The following is a 23,017-nucleotide window of genomic DNA, read 5'->3' on the forward strand; positions in this document are numbered from 1 at the left end:
TCAAAACAAACCAATATATATATATATATATATATATATATATATATATATATATATATATATATATATACGCACACATACATAACACATTACCTAATCATAGACTTTGTCTAAAAGCCTCCTGATACTGGTTTTGTTTTTTATGCCCTCACTTTCTCCTTCAAATTCCTTCTTTGTCATAGTGTGTATTTTCTTTGAACTTTTGTAGAAACACACATGGAAAAGATGTCTCACAGACACTTTATAAATTTCTAAAAAGCACACTGCTTAGACACCAAATCATATACCATATCACTAAAGATCCTCATAGACCCATAAAAGGAAACAGGTTCAGAGGGTTGATACTTACATGAATTTGATAAAATAGTTTAGAAGAATTATTAGTGCCTCTCAAGTGCACTGCCATTTCATAAGATGAAATAGGTATAATCCTGAAAATATAACCAATATATAAACCCACCTTAATTGTAAGGTATATTAAACATCTGAGAAATGACATGAAATATAGTTATGTAGCTACATAACTGTATAACCCAAGCACACAAACCACACAAATTTGTATTATTTCAAAGCTATATTCTAGATCTGACAAAAACTACACATCATAAAATGATGAGACTCTGCAGAACACAGACTAAAGAAACAGCCAGGGGAAGTGGCAGAGCACTTCCCCAGCACCAGGAGAGATAGGCAGTGGTTCCAAAGGAGCAGCTAAGCCCGGTCTTCAGCTTTAAAGGATTAAGGACTAGAGGGATGATGGAAAGCCAAGTCTCCAGCAGTGTACAAGTGTGGCCAATTCCAAATAAGGTCCATTTTATAAATCCTGTATTACTAAAAAGAAACAAACAAACAAAAAACATAAACAAAAAGTTCTATTATTGTGACACCTACTTTAACTTTATTTCTGTATAATCTGGGGATATGAACTCAAGATAAACAGTAGGAACCATACAGAAACATTTCACTTAGTACTCATTTTAACTCTGAAAATATGGTCTGCTCCTCTGAAAGTTCAGGAAGACAACTACCAATTCCTGCTAGCAACTGACAGTGTTTTATGGCCTCTTTTGGGCCTTCATTTTTCTAGGACAATCTAATGCCTTTTCCCTTCATGGGTTCATATGTTAAACCAAGCTAAATGACAACTCTGGTTTCACGACCCTAAGAAGCAGAAATGTAAACATTAAACATCCATATATGTTAATTGCTACACCACTCACCAAAGCTAAGAAGTAGAAACTTGCCTAGCTGTCTATCAACAGCAAATGAACAAAGAAAATATGCACACCCACATAACTACACACATCTAAGCACACACACACACACATATACACACACACACACACACACAAATGTGTATACTACAGGCACAAATGGATTTTTTTCTGGCTGTAAAAGAAAAGGGAACGATGATATTTCATGTAAAGGGTTAGAAATAAATTAGATTTAGAAAGATACTGATATTTTCTCATATTCAATGCTAGACTTAAATGTATACATGTGTGTGCACATTCATGCACGTGCAGGCATCTGTGGCTAAGAGCATGGTCCTGAAAGAAAAGTAAAAGAAACCATGAGAGGGGTGAGGTCTTGAGAAAGGGGGGAGACAGAGGGAAAAACAGTAAGAAAATGTGTGTACCACAAAAGCAGAGCAATGGGCTGGACAGAGTGGAGAAGGAGAGGGCAGCCAGAGGCAGGGAGAGGGACAGAGGGGGGACAGAGGGAGGAGAGCCGATTCTAACCATGTACAATGGCATTAGTATTTGTGTCACACTATTTTACATTAATGGGCTTACTACTTTTGCGTGATACATAACTGATTTTTAAAGAGGAAAACATGCTCCAAGCACAGAAAAGAGGGAAATGAAGTTATGCACAATCTATGCTAATAAAGTTGAAAACTTAATATCAAGTGAATAAATGTTGTACAAAATATATTAAAACTGACTAACAGAAACAAAACATTTCAGTCTGCACCAGCTAAAACATTAAAAACATTGCCACGCTCAAAGATCGAATGTCCTCGCAATTCTGCAGCTGAACTATAACAAAACAGTAAGAAGCAACTGTCAAACATTTACCCTAAAGTTCTCAAAAGTATAAGGAATAAAATACATCTTAACATTAAAAAAACAAAAGAGCACATCTATTATATTTACTTAACAATGCTGTAAAACCACAAATGAAAAGAGTCTAATATAAATCATAAACTGAGATTCAAAAAGTCATTTAGAAACTATTAGAAAATCAAAACCATCATCACAAAGTTTTCTTCATAAATATAGGATTAGCTTAATACTCCAAAATCAGTACTACAGTTTAAAATAATAACAAAATAATTTTAAAATCAACCTATCATAAAACCTTCAAATCTCTGAGACTCATATATCAAAACATTTTCTTGGTACAAACACACACAGAATCATTTAGAAGGAAAGAAAAATGGCTCTGAAGCCACACCCTTTGCAGTAACAGGCATCGAAAAGAAGCAGAAACACTGATGAAAGCAGTAACAGTTGTCTACTCTGCATTTCTGCTGGTAATAACATAATCAAAGAGATAAGAACATAAGTATTACAAAGGATTAAAATTATCTTTAAAAAATCCTTATCAATATTGATGTGATTGTCTCTGAAAAAACTAATGAATCTTAAGGCCTTCAGAATTTTTGAGGAAATATATTAAGGCTACAAGATAATTAAGAAAAAATCAACTTCCTTATATATGCAAATCTTAATAAAATAACTTAGAATAAACTTAGAATAAATAAGTGTGATAAAGTTCCAAATCAAGTAAGAAGTTCTTTAGTCATGGCTTAGAAAACATATTGGTGAGATATAAAATCTATACCTATACACATAATTTTAACCAAAATTCCAGTCAACATCACTATAGAATTAATAAACCAATTCCAAACTTAAATCAAGGGTAGACATCACAGTATATGCCTATACTCCAATCGCTTGGAAGTCAGAGGCAGGAAACTCACTACAAGTTCAAAGTCAGCCTAGTTTACATTGAGAGTTCCAGGACATCCAGGGCTTCATAGTGAGACCCTGTCTCAAAAACAATTAAGAAAATATATTGGTTGGGCATGGTAGTGCACGCCTTTAATCCTAGCACTCAGGAGGCAGAGGCAGGCAGATTGCTGTGAGTTCAAGGCCAGCCTGGTCTACAAAGCAAGTCTAGGACAGCCAAGTCTACACATAGAAAAACTGTCTCGAAAGACCAAAAAGAAAAAAAGAAAAAGAAAAAAGAGAAGAAACTAGATGTGTGTGGAGAGCTGTGAGGTGCTGCGCCTTAACAAGGCGCAGGTTTCCGCCATCCCGACGGCGAGCGCTCGCTAAGATAAACAAGTCCTTATATGGCAAAAGGCTGTGCAAGGGTAACTGGTGATCTGATGACGTGCAGTCCTGCTCTGACGCGGACCTATGAGGAGGTGACACCTGGCATGAGCTGATTGGCCCTTGAGTTGTACTTAAGCTTGGCCCTTCCCTTCTTCGGGGCCATTCCCACTGAGCTAAATCCTGAGTAAAGATCTCAAGAAGAAGTCTGGTTGTTGGTGTCTTATTTCCGCTGGACGGTGCGGCGCCGACAGATGGACACACTGGCACATGCCTTTAATCCCAGCATTTAGGAGGCAAAGAAAGGCAGAGCTTTGTGAGTTTGAGGCCACCCCGGTATACATACTGAGTTTCAGGACAGCCAGAGCTACATAGTAAAATTCTGTCTCAAAAAATAAATAATAAACTGGCATAGTGGTGCAGCACTGAGGAGGCAGAAGCAAGAAGATCTCTGTGAGTTCAAGGCCAGCCTGGTCTATACAGAAAGTCCAGAACATCTAAGGCTACAAATGGAAATCCTGTTTCAAAAAACAAACAAACAAACAAAAAACAAAGAAAAAACAATAAATTAATTAAAAACAAAGTTCTATCAAAATAAAATATGTAATAGCCAAACTAATATGAAAATATCAACATTGGGAAACTCAAATAACTTAAAAAGAAACTTTAGACACACACACATTTTAAATTAGGCACCACTGACTATAATAGTAAAATACAGACAGAATAAACAGCCCGGTGGGATAAAGCACAGATTTCAGAAACAAGCTTACTATAAAGAATGATCTATATATAAAGAGAGAGATGAATGCTTAATAAATTCACTAGTATTCAGAATTGTGTGTCAGTGTCTTGAGCAATAGATTCCTTACCCAAAACGTCTTATCTAAATAAAATATCTAATTTGAATAGTAAATTTATGTATATAATACTAATGGTAGCACAGTAAATGTTGCCTTGTAGTAATTAAGTAATCCTAAGCAATATTTTAATTGGATGTGACAGGACAATTTTGACTCTTCAGTTTAAAAAATGATCATTACTAATATTTTTATCTTAAGTATTTGAAATGCTTTGTAGAACATATTTAACTCAAGTTGTATTTCGACATTATGGAAGTCTTTTAAAATCAAAACAGAACATAAATGATAGTAGAGAAAATGATAAATATCACCTCATTAAACTGTCAAACTTTTGCTGGGCTTAGTGGCACCTGCCTGCAATCCCAGCAGCACTTGGGAGGCAGAGGGAGACTGATCTCTGTGACTTCCAGGCTGGCCTGGTCTACAAAGTGAGTCAAGGACACCCAAGGTGACACAGAGAAACACTGTCTCAACAAAACCAAAACAAAAAAAAAGTCAAACTTTTGTTCACTGAGTGACCATAAAACCAAAAATAAATAAATAAATAAATAAATAAATAAATGAAAAGAAAAGAAAGGAGAAGCCATGGCCTAGCTAAATACATTCTCAATACTTAGATTTAAATAAATGATTAATATTTATAATATCAAAAGGATACCTGTAAGTCAATAGGGAAATTAAAACATATTAAAACAGGTAGGCACTACATGAGAAAAAGCTATTCATAAAAATAGTACGTGAACACAGAAAAGACAGACATATAGTTGATAGAGAAAAGTTCATGTGTTTTCACTTAGTTGTATATAACAAAAATTATCCATAACCTAAATATTTACTAATATGTATATGATTATATATAAACAAATTGATATATTTAGATGAATAAATTTAAGTTGTGAAAAATAAATGAAATAGAACTACACATTAAAATAAGTGAATTTTGATTTTAAAAAGTCATCAAATGCAGCATTATGAAATTAATATAAAGAACTTTATTGTCTTTTTTGTTTTGCATTTTTGAGACATGGTCCCTCTGTGTAGCCTTGGCTGTCCTAGAATTGCTTTGTAGACCAGGCTGTCCCCAAATTCACAGTGATCCGCCTGCCTCTGAACTTTATTGACTTTAAATACAATCATATGCAAAACATAAATGAAAGTGTAGGTGATAAAAATTCAAATTTAAAATACACAGATGACTCTTAAGCTCATTGCATGGCCCAGCACCTTGACCTCGGGACCTGCCTACCTCTACAATAGGTAGACTATACACTCCAGGCTGAGAAGAAAACAAGGAAAAGTGTTCGGGCTGGATCACAATGGGACAGTGTTTTCCCACGAAGAGGAAATGCTTCCTTTAGCATCTACTGGGCTGGATTAGAACATATGAACTACATGGATTTGTTTTTCAGATTCCTAAGACCTCTCAGGACTCACTCTGCCACATATTTGCTGATAATACATTAGAAAGGTAGTATTTCTGATGTGAGCGAGTTACCACATCAAAAGTATACACACGTTTGAACCTTTTTAAAAAGTATTTTCAAAGGCCTTTAAACATAAAGAAGATAAAAAAAAAATCCTTACCGGAACCTACACACCAAAACCCACAACATGCTATGGTAGAAAGCTGAAAGCATAAGGTGTAGTTGGCCTCTTCTGGGCAGCTTTCTCTAACAGGATAACTCCAGTGCTGCCCCCGACCCCAGTGTTGCTGGAGTATACAACACCATTTTAAGATCATAAACAATTACCATCAGCATTATCTTTCTGTCCAGTAGCATTAACCTCTTTGGGGTGAAGACTACCTGAACACCCAGAAATTGTATGTAGGAAGATATACCCAACTAAACCAGATAGAAGGTCTGAGCCACAGAACTCAAACTGTGTTGTACATGCTGAGTCAGCTCTTCAGATGTCTCAGAGAAATCTCTGCAGCTCCCATAACACAGTATATTAAACAAACATATTTATATGTTTTATGGAAAAGTATTTATATATAAATGTATATTTTATTATATATTTAATACTTTTTATAGCTATTATATTATTTATTATATACTATGCTTAATTATTTATATATTTATATATTGTATAATGTATATATTTTATATGTAATATATATATATATATATAATAGTTTCAATAATCTTATGGATTGTTTCTAAATCAACAATAACTCATGATTATTGAAAGCATTAGTTGCCAAGCTAAAGGATGTGAGTCAAATCAGAGACCATATGGTAGAAGGACAGAACTCCCTTGAGTTGCTATCTGATGTGACACCTGTGCTGTGTTGTGTGTATGGATGCACAGAGATATATATACATAAAATGAAGGCTTTAAGTTACACTGACAGCTGGCATCTGCAGCATCAGCAGCATTGACAGTGCTCTCCCTACTACTGTCAGAGCCACACTATGATGCTACTTTTTATCTGGGAAAGAGAAAGCTATCTGAGAAGTTTCTTAACTATGCAGTTTCTTACTTTTGCTCTTCTTTCTTTATCCATTTAGCCATTATGGTAACCAGTCCTCCCTACCCCTTAACACCAATCAGTGAACCCAAATCTAAATCACAGCTCTTTGTGTAATACAAGGAACAGTTACTCACATTTGTTCCCAAATGTTCACTCCCAAGCAATGGTATCTGTTAGCTTAACAAATGCTTCAGTCGCGATTGTTGTGATTAAGATTTATACTGAAATTATATTCCCAGTGAAATAATTTTAATTCGAATATACTTCACAAAAAAATCACAAGATATTTTATACATACATCATAAATATATACTATCCTAAAATATATATCACTCCCTTTCAGATAGAAAATGGAATGTAAATATAGAACACATCCTCTGGTCATCTTCTGCCTTGCCAGATGTATCTGCAAAGCATTAATGATGATAGATTCACAACATACTGCTGAAAGCCCCCTTGTTATTATAACATTTCCAAACACATTAAAAAATAACTTTAAGCAGCCACAAGTGTTTTACAGCACTTTGACCAATGACGATTCAGCAGATTTAAAATCAGAATGGCCTGACACAGCACTAACAACTGGCAGCATCATTTGATCTCTGTAGATGTATAAACATTCAATAACAATAACAACACGTGTCAATAACTCACAGGTCTAGAGTCAACTATCAAAGCATGGAAAGTATAGCTGTCTCTTATTTTCCAACTGCATCTCAAGACACCTTTTGTCTACAAAGAAATTCTTTGCTCTTCACTCTGCCAATAGATAGATAACCTGTTACAGTGAGATGTTCTGCTAACTTTAGTTGGCTTCTTCCATTAAGGCCAGGCACTCAGCAATCTGCTGTGCATGACAAAACAGCAATCTGTTAGGAACCTGTCCTTTCTCTCACTGACCATATCCTATATTCACCTTATGGAAATAAACAAGGTTTTCTCAGGACTCAAGGAGTGTTTCCTAAACTCTACCGACCGGGAAAAAGATAGTCTAGCGCCCCCAAAAACAGTGGTTTTCAAACTGTGGGTAGTGACTCCTCTGTGGGGATCAAATGTCCCCGTTCACGGGGCTTACCTAAGATCATCAAAAATACAGATACTTGTATTATGATTCATAACAATAGAAAACAACTATCATTATGAAGTAACAACAAAAATAATTTTATGGTTAGAGGTCATCACAATATGAAGAACTGTATTAAAAGGTTCCAGCATTTGGGAAGTTGAGAACCACTTCCCTGGAGTCTACACTTCAACAAATCCATCTATTGTCACCTGTCTTCAGTTACTGGGTGCCCCCAAAAAACATTAATGAAGAAATATCCTACTATATGAGGCTGTGATCACTTTCAGGGACAAAAAACAAAACAAAACAGACAACAGTAACAAAAACCAAACAAACATGTACGACACACTGTCAGTCAAAACAACAAGATGAAAAGCTACAAATGGGGTAATAATTTTTTTTTAAAGTCAGCATACATTTACCCACAGAAAGGATGACTTTGGGCTTCTAAAAGATAAACCAACGCTAAAGTTCATTCTCATCATAACCTGTATGGTAGAATTTTACTGTTTAATACTCAACACCAGAAAATGTGAGACAGGCAAAGATTTTGTCAGACAACATTCCTGGGTCAAAGGGAAATTCACTGACCAATAAGTGTCTGAAATTGAAAGATGAAAAGAAAAAGTAATAGTTTCCGGTTGTACATTTTCTTCTGCTAAGAAGGCGGGGAAGGCTGGCAAGATGGCAGATAAAGGAACTTGCCATGCAAGTCTGGCAGCCTGAACTCAGTGCCTGGAAATATATAAACGCGAGCAGAGAGAACAGACTATACAAAGCTGTCCTCTGACCTACACACAGAGAGACACATATTAATAACAATACCGATATATTTCTATTACTATTAATTTGAAAACTTAGAATGTGAGCAGCATCTCTCTTTGAGCTCTTTGGTGTGCACAGCATCCTGAAATGTAAGTGTGACGGCAATGCATTGATTCACTTAACGCATGCCTGTTGGCCGCACACTGCAGCCTCAAGCCCTTGAAGACTGTGGCAGTGACGGAAACAGGTAGACCACTTAGTGCTTTCATCCAAACAGGAGGAGTCACTAGGAAAATAAGCAAATTGTACATAATGAATGGCGAGACAAAAACTGTCCCAATTTTAACGAGTCATCAGAAATGACCTCAATTGACAGATGAATTCCTAGCAGAGATGCAAAAAGACGCTCAACTGATAAGGAAGAACATGGACATGCGTACCTAAGAGAGGGTAGCGGAATCGTAGTGGCTGAGATTTAAGCAATGATGTCCCAAGCACGGCTGGATTTTCCTCCCTAAGAATGCTACATCTAGACGTCCCTTAAGGGAACAATAGATAAACTGTGGTGCAGTTACACAGTGGAATACTACACAGCCATTAGGAATAAGGAAATCATGAACTCTGCAGGCAAATGGGTGGAAGTAGAAAAGATCATCCTGAGTGAGGTGAACCAGACCCACAAAGACACATAAGAAATGTACTCACTTACAAGCAGATTTTAGCCATTTAGTACAGGATAAACACACCAGAATGCACAGACCCAAAGAAGATAAGTAACAAGGAAGATCCAAGGGAGGATGCTTAAATCTCACTCAGAAGGGGAAATAGAACAGACAGAGGTAGCGGTTAAAGAGAGAGAACAAGGTAGGAAAGGGAACGCAGAGAGAAATAAGGATGGAGATCAGACCTGGGGAGAACAGGGGTGAGAGGACAGAAGGCATGCAGAGAAATGAGAATCTGTGGGTGGGGCATCTCTGGACAAGCTGGAGACCTAAAGCATAACAGTCCTCTAGGAGAATATACAGGGGACTATAGCTGAGACTCCTAGTAGCAGGGGGCCACAGAAACTCTAGAGGACACCATCTAACTAGACAAGACTCCCAGTAGTAGGAGGAGCATTACCATCCCACCCACAAACATTTTGACCCAAGACTGACGGTGGGGTGCCTATTAGACATGCAGGGATAAAGATAGAACAGATAGGACAGAGAATGAGGGAATGTCCAACTAATGGCTGGCCCAACCCAAGACCCACCCCGCGGAAGAGAGCCAAGCCCTGACACCATTAACAATACTCTGCTACACCTGCAAACAGAAGCCTATTACAGCTGTCCTCCGAGAGGCTCCACCCAGCAGTGTTTCAAAACAGATGCTGAGATTCACAGCCAAACATCGGGCAATGCATAGGGAATCTAGCGGAAAAGTATGTGGGCAAGGGGGAGGATAAAAAGACCTACAGGTGACAAGAGCTCCATGACCAACAGAGCCAACTAATCGGAGCCTAGATGAGCCTGTGGTGTCTGAAGCCCCAATCAAGGACCATGCATAGACTGGACATAGGTCATCTACATAGATAGTGCCAACGGGCAGCTCAGGCTTCATGTGGGCCCACCAGTGAGGGAAGTGGGGTTGTCTCTGACATGGACTTCACTGTCTGGCTTTTTTTAACCCTTTCCTTCTGGTTGGACCTTGCCAGGCCACAGAGGAAGAGGATGAACTCGCTCTTGATGCGACTTGATTGGGTAGGAGGGGCTCCACTTTTTGGAGAAATAGACAATGGGGAATGGGAGAGTGAGACTGGGAGGAGAGAAGGGAGGAGGCTATGAGTAGGGTATAAAGTGAATACATAAATGAATTAATTTTTAAAAAAATGTTGCACCCAAGCCAGCCGTAGTGGTGCACACCTGTAATCCCAGCACTTTGGAGGCCAAGGCAAAAGCAGATTTCTGTGAGTTCGAGGCCAGCCTTGTCTACAAAGCAAGTCCAAGACAGCCAAGGCTACACAGAGAAACCCTGTCTGAAACAAACAAACAAGGAAAACAGAGAGAGAGAGAGAGAGAGAGAGAGAGAGAGAGAGAGAGAGAGAGAAGAGAGGGTAGAATGAAAGAGAAGGAGGGAAAGAAAGAAAGAAAGAAAGAAAGAAAGAAAGAAAGAAAGAAAGAAAGAAAAGAAAAGAAAAGAAAAGAGTGCTACACCCAGATGGAGCTGCCAGCAACTCAGGTGTGTCCTTGGAAAGCTGCCAGGCAAAAGGAAAAGGACAGGCATTCTGGATTTTTCCAGAAGCAGCTAGAACCAACAGGTGGAAATTACAAGGAGACAAATTTCCAATAACCAGACAAATAAGCTATCTACTGATAAGAGCTGCCCAATAATAGACTGTGCAGTCTTGTGACGTTATGAAATTCCAATTACAGGTATCACTCAAGCAGAAACTGAGCAGCCATCCGCCTGAGATGGGGACAGATTTCAGCAATGCTCATGAAAGCCATACAGTTTGACCACCGTCTTTTCCAATTCTGAATCTGTAATTACAGAAGCATCCAACAAGTGCTACACGACAGTGAAAAGTTCCAGCTGTGAAGGCCAAGACTGCGGTTAATGTGCAGGCTCTGCCACTCAAAACATGTGTTTGCTTGGTCTCCACAAGCCTGCTGGCTTCTAAAAAACTAAAGCAAATGATAGACGCTACCATACATTTCTGAGGAATATTGAGCAAGAAAACTCCCACAGAAGAGTTGATACAGCACCTCGCTCATCGGAGGCATGTTAATGGATCAGTTACAATATGGATTTGTGTATCTAAGAGATAAATATATATATACACATATAAAATATATACATGATGGGGTTTAATTAATTTCTCTCTACTTTTAGTTTTTTGCTCAGCACCAAAAAGAGTAAGATGCTCTAAAACTGAACTCTTTCAGCATAATTATAATATAGTATAGACACATGGTGATACTAAAATTGCAGAAATAAGAAACATCTATAAATATTTTTCTCAAATTTAGTCATATTGCAGTTATCTCCAACACAAGATAATTTTTACATTATATTTTAAAAGTTTGAGCCACCTTTTGAAACTTATGAAAAATCAGTATAGTCGTCTAAGCTTTTGTAAAATTTAGTTATTATATGTCTTTGTGTGTGTATCTGTGTGTGTGTGTGCATGTGTGCATGCATGCGTGTGTGTGCAGGCTCACATATGCCATGGCACACTGGTGGAGGTAATAGGACAACACTGTGGAGCCAGTGCGCCTTCTACCTTTAGATGGGTCTTAGGGATGGAGCTAAGGTCATCGGGGTCATGCAGCAACCAGCTGAACAATTTTACAGAATGCATGATTTATTGGGACAATTGCTAACATTTGAGACCCTGACACACACCTATAGTCCGAGCATTGGGCAAGCAGAGACAGGAGAATCCCTGGGAGTTTACTGGTCAGCCAGTCCAGCCAAATTGGCAAGCTCAAAGTTCACTAAGAGACCCTATCTACAAAAATAAAATAAAATAATAATAAAACAAAATAAAAACTGGACAGTGAATGAAGATCACTGGCCTCCACATGCTTATGCAACCATGTGTGCATGTATGTGTGACACACACACACACACACACACACACACACACACACAAATATAATACTTAATAATACCAATTTCTATCTTGAAACCTGGACAATATTTTAACCAAGCAATAGGCTAATGCACTATGATTTTGGCGGGGGGGGGGGGCGCGGTTCGTCTTTTCAAATTCATCAGCAAGCTCATTAAAATTGATCTTATTGCATAGTTATGCTAAAGAGGTGCTATAGTGACACTTTTTCAAAAATCACACACTAGGAAATAAATATACAGTTTGGGTCCACCACCTTTAATCTTTTTATACTGGGTACCAAGTGAACATCGTAAATTAGCATCTGGGCCACAAATAACTATTTGAGTATATTTCAGGTATAATAAAATGTAACTCCAAAACCATGCTGTATATGCCATGAACTCTCAAGAGCTTCACTTCAGAAGGATGGTCTAGTATGCTAACTAATGACAGAATTAGAAATCCAGCACAGACACAAACGATACTGAAAATCTGATTACCGAAGCACCAATGTTTGGAAATTCCTTCTCTATGCCCTGCCCTCTCTTCTTATTCCCAAGTCTGCACTTGGTTGCAAAACAGCATAAAGTTCACTTTCCTACATCACTCTCCAAGGATTTGAATAGAGCAATCAAGCTCTCCCAGTGCGGTTTCCGCAGCCATCTCTCCCAACACCACAGCCTCCCTTCATCATGCCTGCCTCCTCTGATGAGTCTCTGATTGGGAAAAAAAAAATCATATCCAGTGACATCCAGTACCAAATCTACAATTTAGTGATGAATATAATCAGCTACAACTCTTGAACTTTTTCTCAATCCCATCCAAGATGATATTAAGCCATAGGTCATCCTCGGTAATAGTTGGGGAACTAAAGGAAAATAAGATTGGGAAAATGAGACCTTGAATGTCAGTTGGCAAAATGTGAACTTGCTACACTAGCTAGCTAGCAGATAGCTTAGCCTTCTGAGCAGAAAAGAGAAATAATCTAAGAAGAAGTGCATTCTGCTTAGTAAGAAAAATTGCAGAGATGCTGACACTAGAAAGTAAAAGAATCTAGAAGGAGAACCAGGCGCAAACAGCAAAAGTGTGCACAAAAAATGCTAGAAGCCCGGGAAGGTTGCTACCAGACTGGGCGGGACAAGTAGAGAAAGGTTCTTCTGTGTCCATGAGGTGACACACCCCAGTCAGAAGCACATACTAAAAGTATCAGAAAGTAAAAAAGAGTTCAAAATAATGCTGATAAAATATTTACTCACACAGCTTGAGCTTTTTATTTTTCCATAATTCTTCACTGAACCTTAGGGGTTTTTTTTTAATCAGTGAGTAGTAAAACAGGAGGGAGACATATTCATAAGTGAAAAACTTCATTTCCCAACCATGTCCTATAAATCAGTTCCTACTTTGATTTTATGCAGCATCCGTCTTTTTTAGGACAGCCTGGGAAACCTGTTTTTTGTCTGGTATTTACCATCCTTTCAACAGTGACCTATGATGAAATCCACTCTCCGAACCAGAGCTCCAATTACATTGGGCCCACTTGTATTCACATAGCTTTGAAACTAACTAGCATATTTGTTTTAGGAAATTTATTTTGATGATGAGCTTATCAGAAAATTATTTTTGTTACATAGTTGCAATAGCTATGACTAATCATTAGATTAATGGATGAAAGTCATGAATGTTTTAAAAGACAAAGCTTGCATTATAATGGATTATTTAAGATATAGCCATCAGACAAATACAATTTGGGGAAGCAGTAATCTTTTCAGAACTACATTAAATATTCTGCACATTGTTATAAAAAAGCAGAATATTAAACAATTTTATATTGTCAGTAAGCATTCATAATTAATGATTAGTTGTGTCAGACACTAGAGACCCAGAAGTCCCTTCCCTCTGGACTTTTAATGTGGTGAGGAGACAGTAGAAATAGAAGAATAAGAAAATTAACAAATTGCGAACAAACATGAATGACAAGCCTATATACAAAGTGTGAAGAAAGAAAAGTAAGTTTATCCGTCCATTGTTCTGAGACAAAACAAACAATCATTGTTGTGGGGTGTGAAATAGTAAGATTTTTTGTTTGGTTTTTCATTTTGCAAAAAGAAAACTTAGGAATTTGTGTAAGCAAAGGGAAAAATACAGGAAAAGAAGCAGACTTTGAAATATACTAAAGATAAGAATGTTACATCAAGCATCAAAATTAGTTTTTAATAGGCTTTTTTATTATTCTATTTACTCCAAATAAACTAAAGCATGTGTCAAATATGAGAGGGTTTATTTTCCTGAGTTCTGCCATGGTGAATATAATCTAATCAAAAATGAAATAAGAAATGAACTCACTGAATAAATAAGAAGGAAGAATTGGAGAAGCTAAGAAGTATACAAGAGGCCTGTTAAAAAATAAATTGGACTTTCATAATAAAAACCACCTAAATTTAATGCCTTGCTTAAGGATTCACTTCTAAACATCCTTGCAGTCATTTTGATAGTCAACCAAAAGGATGAAAATTTTATATATATTTTGTTAAAGTCACAGGACTTAAGGTGTATAGTAATGGACATAGTGGAGAATTGAAGTCCAGAAAAAAAAATAGAGTCAAAAAAGCAAAAACAGAAACCAAAAACAGAACATGTCAACAGAGGTGTGGTGATGTTTATTATATAAATTTTACATGCAAATAAAGTTTAGTAAAATATTTGAAATACCGTTCCCTAAAATAATAAAATTATAAGTATCATACCTTATTATTTTAAGTAAAAACAAACAAAAATGATTAATAAATACTATAATTTTTAAGTTTATCTCATTGACTGAAAGCCTTTAAATATAGTCTTTAATTATAGCTAAGTCTGTGATAGAAGGGGAAAAACTAAGTGATTATTGAAGACAACAGTTCACATCATTGTGTGGTCCTTGCATAAAGACAGGTAAGGAGTGATGCCCATGGACCCAAATTTCCCACATCTATGGAAACAAGGGAGGAGATGCTGATCCTTTTCATCTTCATCTTCCAGGTGAAGTTATCCTGCCAATCAAGGCTCAATCCAGCACGATCAGGCAACACATCTGAGGATAGGTTCAGCCTAGGCATCCCAATTTCAGACAGAGGTGACAAAGAAACTTGAAAATCTTTTGTCAAGAGGCTAGAAGTGGGTACAAACAAGACTTATTCCATGAAGCCCCAATAAAGAGAACAGAGACTATACGAAAGGAATTTTCATATATTCCATCAGTCAGGAATTTAAAGATATATTAGAATGTAAAGACAACTGAGTTCCCTACTAAACAAAGTATTCATGTATAGCAGGATATGATAGAATTGTGGTAGACAACCTCAACTTCTGATGTCAGATAAGTCACCTTCCAGGACCATTTTGACACTGAGATTCTAGAATTAGAAGCAGATGGCTGGTTAGATGGTGAGAGGTAAGGGTGCTTGCCAGATGATGCTTAAGTTTGATGCCCAGAACCCAGTCACAAGAAAAGAACTGACTCTTTGTGACATCCACACATGCACAGGTGCACACATACAAAGAGATGACAGATGATAGATAGATAGATAGATAGATAGATAGATAGATAGATAGATAATAGATAGATAGATAGATAGATAGATAGATAGATAAAAGAGTCACTGACTTTGGTTATCTAAGTCATGCTTTGACCTACAATATGTATCTCTGGAAAATGTTAAGCCTTCTATAAGAACCAAGAGTCCATAGAAAAGCTGATGGTACCCCAATCTGAGTAATGTGAATACAATTACTCGAGACTGTTTCTAAGTATGGGGGCAACTAAGATGGTAACACATTGACCCAGGAGCTGGTAATCACAGCAGTACAACAAAGGCATCCCTCCATTGATCACAGCCTAAGGACATGAGACAAATGATCGGTTATGAGAAGTGCAAGGGACAGTTGAGTAAGAAGAGGACCTCTGATGGGGGTTTTGGAGCATCTTGAGGGCTGTGGGAGGAAGCACATTGGAAAGTTCCAAGAAACTCCAAGAACTGATACAGTATCTGGAGGGACAAGAGGACGATATGCTCACGGATGTTAACAAAGCCACACAGAGCCGAGGGCGTCTAGAAAAGCCCAAGACTGAGAGGGGCTGAAGTACATTTTCTCAGTCAATTTCCAAAGAACATGATTTTCATTTTCACTGGTAGAGACTCACAAGCCTAATAACTCTTACTATCATTTTATAGTATCTCTCTTTTCCCTTCACTCGCCTTCCCTAAATTTGTTCTTTGAACTCAGTACTCAAAGGAAATACCTGTTCTATCCAAAATGGTAGGATTTTAGAGTCCTAATCACATGACCTGGAATTCAACTGTAGAATGTCTTAGCCTCCGTAGGGTAACCTTTCACCAGACAGCCTTGCTGGTTATTACTTTGTTCAACAAAGAAGCTAAATGAACTCTTACCTATCAGACATTGTGCTAGAAATGACGCTGTAACAGTCAATAAAACTAGTCCATCTCTGACTTTATGTAGTATTCAGCTTTCAATCATTCTCACCTGTAGTACTCCCTACTTACTAGAAAAATCTCAGAGGTGCTGTAAATCAGAGATTGGCAACCCATGGCCCACAGGTCAAATGTGGGCATCCTATTTCTATAAAACAGGAAACCAAAGATAGAAATAAAATAGATGTATTCATTTGATTATGGATGGCTGCTTTTATATTAGAACCTCAAAGCTGAAAACCTGAAATACAATAGCCTACAAAGCCTTAAATATTGACTCTCTGGCAATATATAGAATGTTTGCCAGCCTTTGTTCTAAATAAAGCCTAGTGTTTTAAAAATGTTCTATTTATATTAAAAGACATACACTGGTATGCTGCAATACAAACACACACACACACACACACACACACACACACACACACACACACACACCCTAGTTAAAAAACGTGAGGAGAGCTGTCATTTTACAACACTGTATTTCTGCTATTGTTGTTTTAACTTTCACTTGTATTTCCATTGCTAAAACCAGGAAAAAAAAAAAAAAGAACCATATGGCTCATGTTGTCTGCTAAAGGCTTTACTCTTTTCAAGTGATGATAACATTTTCTTATATTTTATCTAGTTCTCATTAGTCACCTTCTTCCCCATCAAAGAAGAGGCTCTTTTAAGAAAAGATTCTTTTTCTGAATCACACCAAACAAAATTTGACAGAGGTGATTTTAGTCCATCATTTAAATTGAACAATAAAATTGATTGTAAAAGCACTTAGCCAACACTTGGTGCTATAATGCCAAATCATAGCAGCAATAGCCACTTAGCTTCCCTGCAGAGTGGATGCTTATTCCCCAATCATTTGACTCAGAAAGCATTAAGATTTAAAACCGGAAAGGGAAAAAAGCTACTTTCATTAGCCTTTACCAAAAATTCCTAATGAGAAGTGACAGGCACTGTGTTGTTGTGGCTTCTCCAAAGGAGGTGAAGAGACCCAGTCTGTGGTGGCTGTGGCTGATGAGTGTATTATTTCCCAAGCCTTTCCTTTTCCCCTCATAGAAATAACTGTACCATGAATAAATTAAATGGCCACTTAGTTCATATTTAGTCACTATGGAGCAGCAATACTAAGCTTGAGGAAGAACCTTACAAAGTCTTGGTTCTTTCAAGTCTTCCTGATCAACCTCACCAGCCCACTAGAAAAATATGTTGTCAATGCCCTAGAGAGGAGACTGAGGCCAACACTGAAGACAATAAAATTAGATCCAGGAAGAAGTTGATGGTAAGCGAAGAAGTGTCAGCATGGGAGAGGTGTGGCTGACCTGTTAACAAGGACCTAAGTTTATCCCATGCTTGAAATTACTTTCCTTGGTGCTCATAGGACATGGTTCTTCCCTTCAATGCAGGTGTCCCTAACCTACATTCTTTGCTATCAAATTTTATAACTGCAGCTGGATCATCTTATATAAATATCACTCCATGTTTAGTAAATGCCACTGATAGCATTCTATGTGACTAGAGGAGAAACCCCTATTACTAACACAGGATGGGTGCTGAAAAAGCATTAGGTAACTGATACAGCAAGTGAATGGGCAGAAAAGCAAGCTGGATCCTTAGGCACTCAGCAAGATCATGATAAAAACTGTGATTATTCCGTGATAGGCACCTCAAAAATAACAGCCAGTGTCTGTGTGTCCTTATATAACATAAGCAATGTTCCACAAATACACACCAATTCCTTATCAAACCCGTGTGTGCCTTCTTCACTAACAATCTCCCCTCTTTAGTACATGGAATCCCCTCCTCCAGCTGGGGACCACTCGAGATGAGGGTACATCTCAGTGTTAGGGCACTTGTCTAATGAGATCCAGGCATTATGTTCCATCCCTAACACAGAAAACAAAAAAACAAGGATAAACTCAAGTGGATCCTCTTATGATTTCTTTATTTTACTTTTAAAATTATGATACATTTCTCCCTTTCCTTTCCTCCCTCCAAACTCTCCCAGATACCCATCCCCACTATTATTGTGTATATATATTCCTAACTAACAAGCTCAGTCTGTATAATGTTACTTTTCTGTATGTTTTCAGGGCTAACCTTATGGCATTGGACAAGCAATTGGTGTGTTCTACCCTGGGGAACTTCAACTTTCCCAAGGCAGCTTAACTCAACTGTCTAAAGTGTAGGGTTAAGGCTTCATGGGTTTTTCCCCCATACACTTTGGCTTCTGCCTTTCAAAATATCATGAGTCTCAGATTGCTCTCACCACTAACAATGGAAAAATAAGATTAACATCTGTGGTGGTTTGAAGGAAAATGCCCTCCATAGGCTCATAGGGAGTGGCACTGTTGGGAGGTGCTGATGGATAAGGTGGAATTCAGGGATTCAGAGAAGCCCAAGTCAAGCCCAGTGGTAACTCTCTCTTCCTGCCAAACAGTCTCAGCTACCTCTCCAGCACCATTTTTGCCTGCATGACACTTTGCTTCCTGGCATGATTATAACAGGCTAAACTTCTGAACTGTAAGCCAGCCTCAATTAAATGTTTTCCTTTAGAAGAGTTGCCAGGGTCATAGTTGTCTCACCACAGCAATATAACCCTAGCTAAGACATCATGAAGCCTGAAACTCTGTAACTGTTACAAGAAAAAGTAGGAAAGGCACTTTAAGATATATGCATAGGAAAAGAGTTGAGAAAATTCAAATCACTCATGAAATAAGATCAACAACAGATAATTAGGATATAATGAAATTAATTTCTCAGCATAGAAGAGTAAATATTTAAGAGAGTGAATCAAGCCTAAGGAATGAAAGACACTCTTTGTTAGCTATTTTTAGGATCAATATTTAGAATAGATAAAGAACACAAAAACTAAACAAGAAATAAAACAGCCTAATCAAAAAAATGAGCTAATGAAGTAAATAGAAAATTCTCATAAGAAATGCAAATCTTCAGTGAGCAGGCAAAAGTATGTTAAACCTTATTAGTCATCCAAAAAATACAAATCAAAATATTATACAGGCTGAGCAGGTTGTATATGTGTAATTATAATATGTGTGTGTGTTTGTGTGTGTGTCTGATATATATAAACAATTAGAGAAAAAGAGGCCATGAATTTGAATGAGTGCAAAGGGGGGTGGTGTACATGGAAGGTATTAAAGAGAAGAAATTTAAGAAGGTCAGGAAATTATGTTAATTATATTGTAATTTCAAAACACTTTTAAAATAGTTTTAAAACCTATAGTGAGACCATGTATTGCCACAGTAAGAATGGTAATGACTAAAACAACTATTAACAGAAAGTGATAATGAAGCCATGGACAAAAAGGAGCACATATATTGCTTCAAAACAGATGCTGAGACTCACAGCCAAACACTGGGCGATGTATAGGGAGTGCTGTGAAAAAAGTAGGGGGAAGGATAAAAGGATCTGGAGGAGACAGGAGCTCCACAAGACCAACAGAGCCAACTAACCAGGGTCCGGAGGGGCATGCTGAGACTGAAACATCACCCAAGGATCGTGCATAGACTGGACCTAGGCCCCCTACAAAGACACAGCCAATGGGCAACTCAGGCTTCATGTGGGTCCTCTAGTGGGGGGAGGGGGACAGTTCTGACATGGACTCTGTTGCCTGTTTGTTGATCCCTTGCCAGGCCACAGGGAAAGAGAACACACTCAGGCCCGACTCAACTTGATGAGCTGAGGTGGACTGGAAGTGGGGCTCCCCTTTTCTGAGGAATAAGGAAGAAGATGCCGGAGGTGGGTAGGGTGGAACTGGGATGTGAGGAGGGATGGGGCTATGACTAGGATGTAAACACATACACACTGTTGGTAAAATGTAAACTAGTTCAGGCACCATGGAACTCAGAATGGAAGTTTTTTCCTAAGAGTAAATATAAATCTATGTTTCCTAGTTATATCACTCCTGAGTACTTAGTCAACTGACTCAAGTCAACCTCTCACAGAGATATGTGCACACCAGTGTTTACTGAAGCGCTCTTCACACTACCCACATTATAGGACCCAGGAAGTGTTCACAACAGAGGAAGGGGTAAGGAAAAATGTGTTACATATACAGAATGGACTATCTTTTCAACCATAAAGGATAAAAATCATGTCCTTTGCTGGAAAACTGATGCAACTGGAGATGATCATTTTAAAGCAATTAAGCCAACATCTGAAAGTATGTTTTTTCTCTCATTCCAGAGTGGTTCCTAGAGTTTATATAGATACATAAGGTCATGTGCATGCATATGACATAAAGCAGGGAAAACTGTCTAGGAGAACAAAGGGTGTTAAAGGGAATGGAGCAAGGTGAAAATGGAAGAGTGGAGGAGCAGGGTCCAAAGTGGAATGTGTTCAGCATAAAATGTACATTTACAAAAATCTTTTAAATTATTAGCTTTAAGAGAAGTTTTCAATACTCCCAGACTACCTCAGTGTCCTTACTATTGCTACAAGTGACGGAATAGACAAATCCCCCAGGCCACTTCTTGCAGCTGCTGTATCTGACTCAAAAGCACTTCCCTATTTTTAAAACACTTACCTCAGTATCTACAAACTTACCCATTTATTTCTTCAACTCATTGACGTCTTTCGTCTTTATAACCTCGCTAACTCTCAACTCTTCCAAAACGGTCTCCACAATACAGTCATTGCATATGCTTGCCTCGCTAATGCTTCAAATTATTTGGCTTAATTTAGCTGTCTATTAAACTGAGGCTCTGATTTTTGGCTTCAAGTGTTTCATACAGCAGAACTTAACATATATGTGCCACGAAAGCTAAAATACACTAGACTTCAAGTTTCCTCTGAATATGGAATATATTAATATTATATAATTTTTAACAATGCTTCAATAATATTCGCTTTAAATATCTGATCACAAATGTTGATATTTCCACTGCCATTCATGGGGTAAAAAAGAACTATAAGAAAAAAATACTTAGTCACAAATCTGTGTTCCTAGACCACATGACAAAATTTTACATCTGAATTATGTCATTTTTGTGGTCTGCTGACAGCCTTTCATATCATCTGGCTTACACGTGCTTATACTAGATTGTGTTTGATATAAAGCCCTTCCTGAAACTGTAACAAACGAAAGAAGTATGGTGGATGAAGGTAACTCCTGAATCACATAACTGTAGTCACACGGTATACCGAAAAATATCATAAAGTAGGAAAAGATAATACAAACAAGCCAAAAAAAAAGATCAGAATGTTTGTAATGAACTCGATACAAGTATTGCTAATTGAAAATGGCCTGATATATTCAGACTTTGTGACTCAACACAGATGTCCCTGCATTTGGGAGTCTGAAGAATAAGGACTGAGTCTTGAGAGCAGGAGGTCAGGCTGGCCTAGAGAGTGAAACCTTGTCTCAAAAATCCAAAAGATTTGGAAAAACTCCAGCTGTTGACTCCATGTTACAGAATTCTTACAATATACGTACTTTGTGAATATTAACACACTCGTTTATTTTTTCTTTGGTTCCTGATGGAGTTCAAACGCTAAATATCAAATTGCAGACTATAAAGTATTCATTCAAGGCTTTACCTAACTCAATTCAAATCACCTATTTTCTGCTCCTTTGGTTAATCCAGACTCACCAAACCCTCGCTAGCTCCTTCTGTAATGTAGATCCTGCCCTTGCCCTGTTGCTCAGGTAGGGTACATATCCCACCATAATGTAGTCCTTTGTTAGATGGCTTTTATTGATACATCACTTGTCAGATCCTTGAGTCAAGGAGACCCCACCTGCGCCAACTTTAACACTCTAAGTACTTTCTGCAGTTGTTCTGGGTGGGTACTTGAGAAATAAAAGATCTGATCAACAAGTGACAAACTGGTCCCCAAAATGTTCTCTTCTCCAGGAAGCCTCAGAAACCATCCTGATGCTGGAGCCAGGCTTTTTACACACTCAAACGTGTGGAACACACCACAGAACACACGCTTTGCCCGCCAAAGTTTCTGAGGCTCCAGATGCAATCTACTTAATCAGGTAAAGAAAGACCCTTCCTCACGAGTGAGGAGACCTACCTCCTCCAAAGGCGCCACACCGAACCGAACCCCAAGCCACAGCGCTGCCTGAGGGCACCAGAGGCCTGAGAAAACAGAGAGCCTAAGTCTCCTGAACAGGAAGGACGCCCTCAGGCGGCGGGGGAAGCAGGAGGGCGGATATTCCCCGCACGCCAGCGGATGCAAGCGCCGCCCGCGGGTAGGCGCCAGAGCCCAGAGCTCTACTCCGCCCAGCTCCTTTCTTCCCGTGCCAATCAAGAGGGAGGCGCACAGAGACCACAAGCCCCAGAAGGCACTGCGCCACACCTCGGAGGGTCTCGGGCGGGTTCGGGCGGGCTCGGAGCGGGTTTGGCGGGAAGAGGTGGAAGTTTGCTGTATCTTGGAGCCCGCTGCGAGGTTCCAGAATTGTCTAGGACA

The 23,017-nt window shown here is 38.3% G+C and overlaps 1 protein-coding gene across 1 annotated transcript in view; it reads right to left on the minus strand.

Annotated features, from left to right (window-relative positions):
• MEI4 (meiotic double-stranded break formation protein 4) overlaps positions 1-22,800 on the minus strand; it is a 158,142-nt gene extending 135,342 nt beyond the window's left edge. Inside the window, exon 1 of the mRNA XM_084752190.1 lies at positions 22,622-22,800. The gene's annotated coding sequence lies outside the window, so the exon portion shown is untranslated. The remainder of the gene's footprint in view (positions 1-22,621) is intronic.
• Between the last annotated feature and the right edge of the window lie 217 nt (positions 22,801-23,017).

Source organism: Acomys minous (assembly GCF_964271855.1).
Source record: "Acomys minous genome assembly, chromosome: 13".
NCBI classification, from domain to species: domain Eukaryota; kingdom Metazoa; phylum Chordata; class Mammalia; order Rodentia; family Muridae; genus Acomys; species Acomys minous.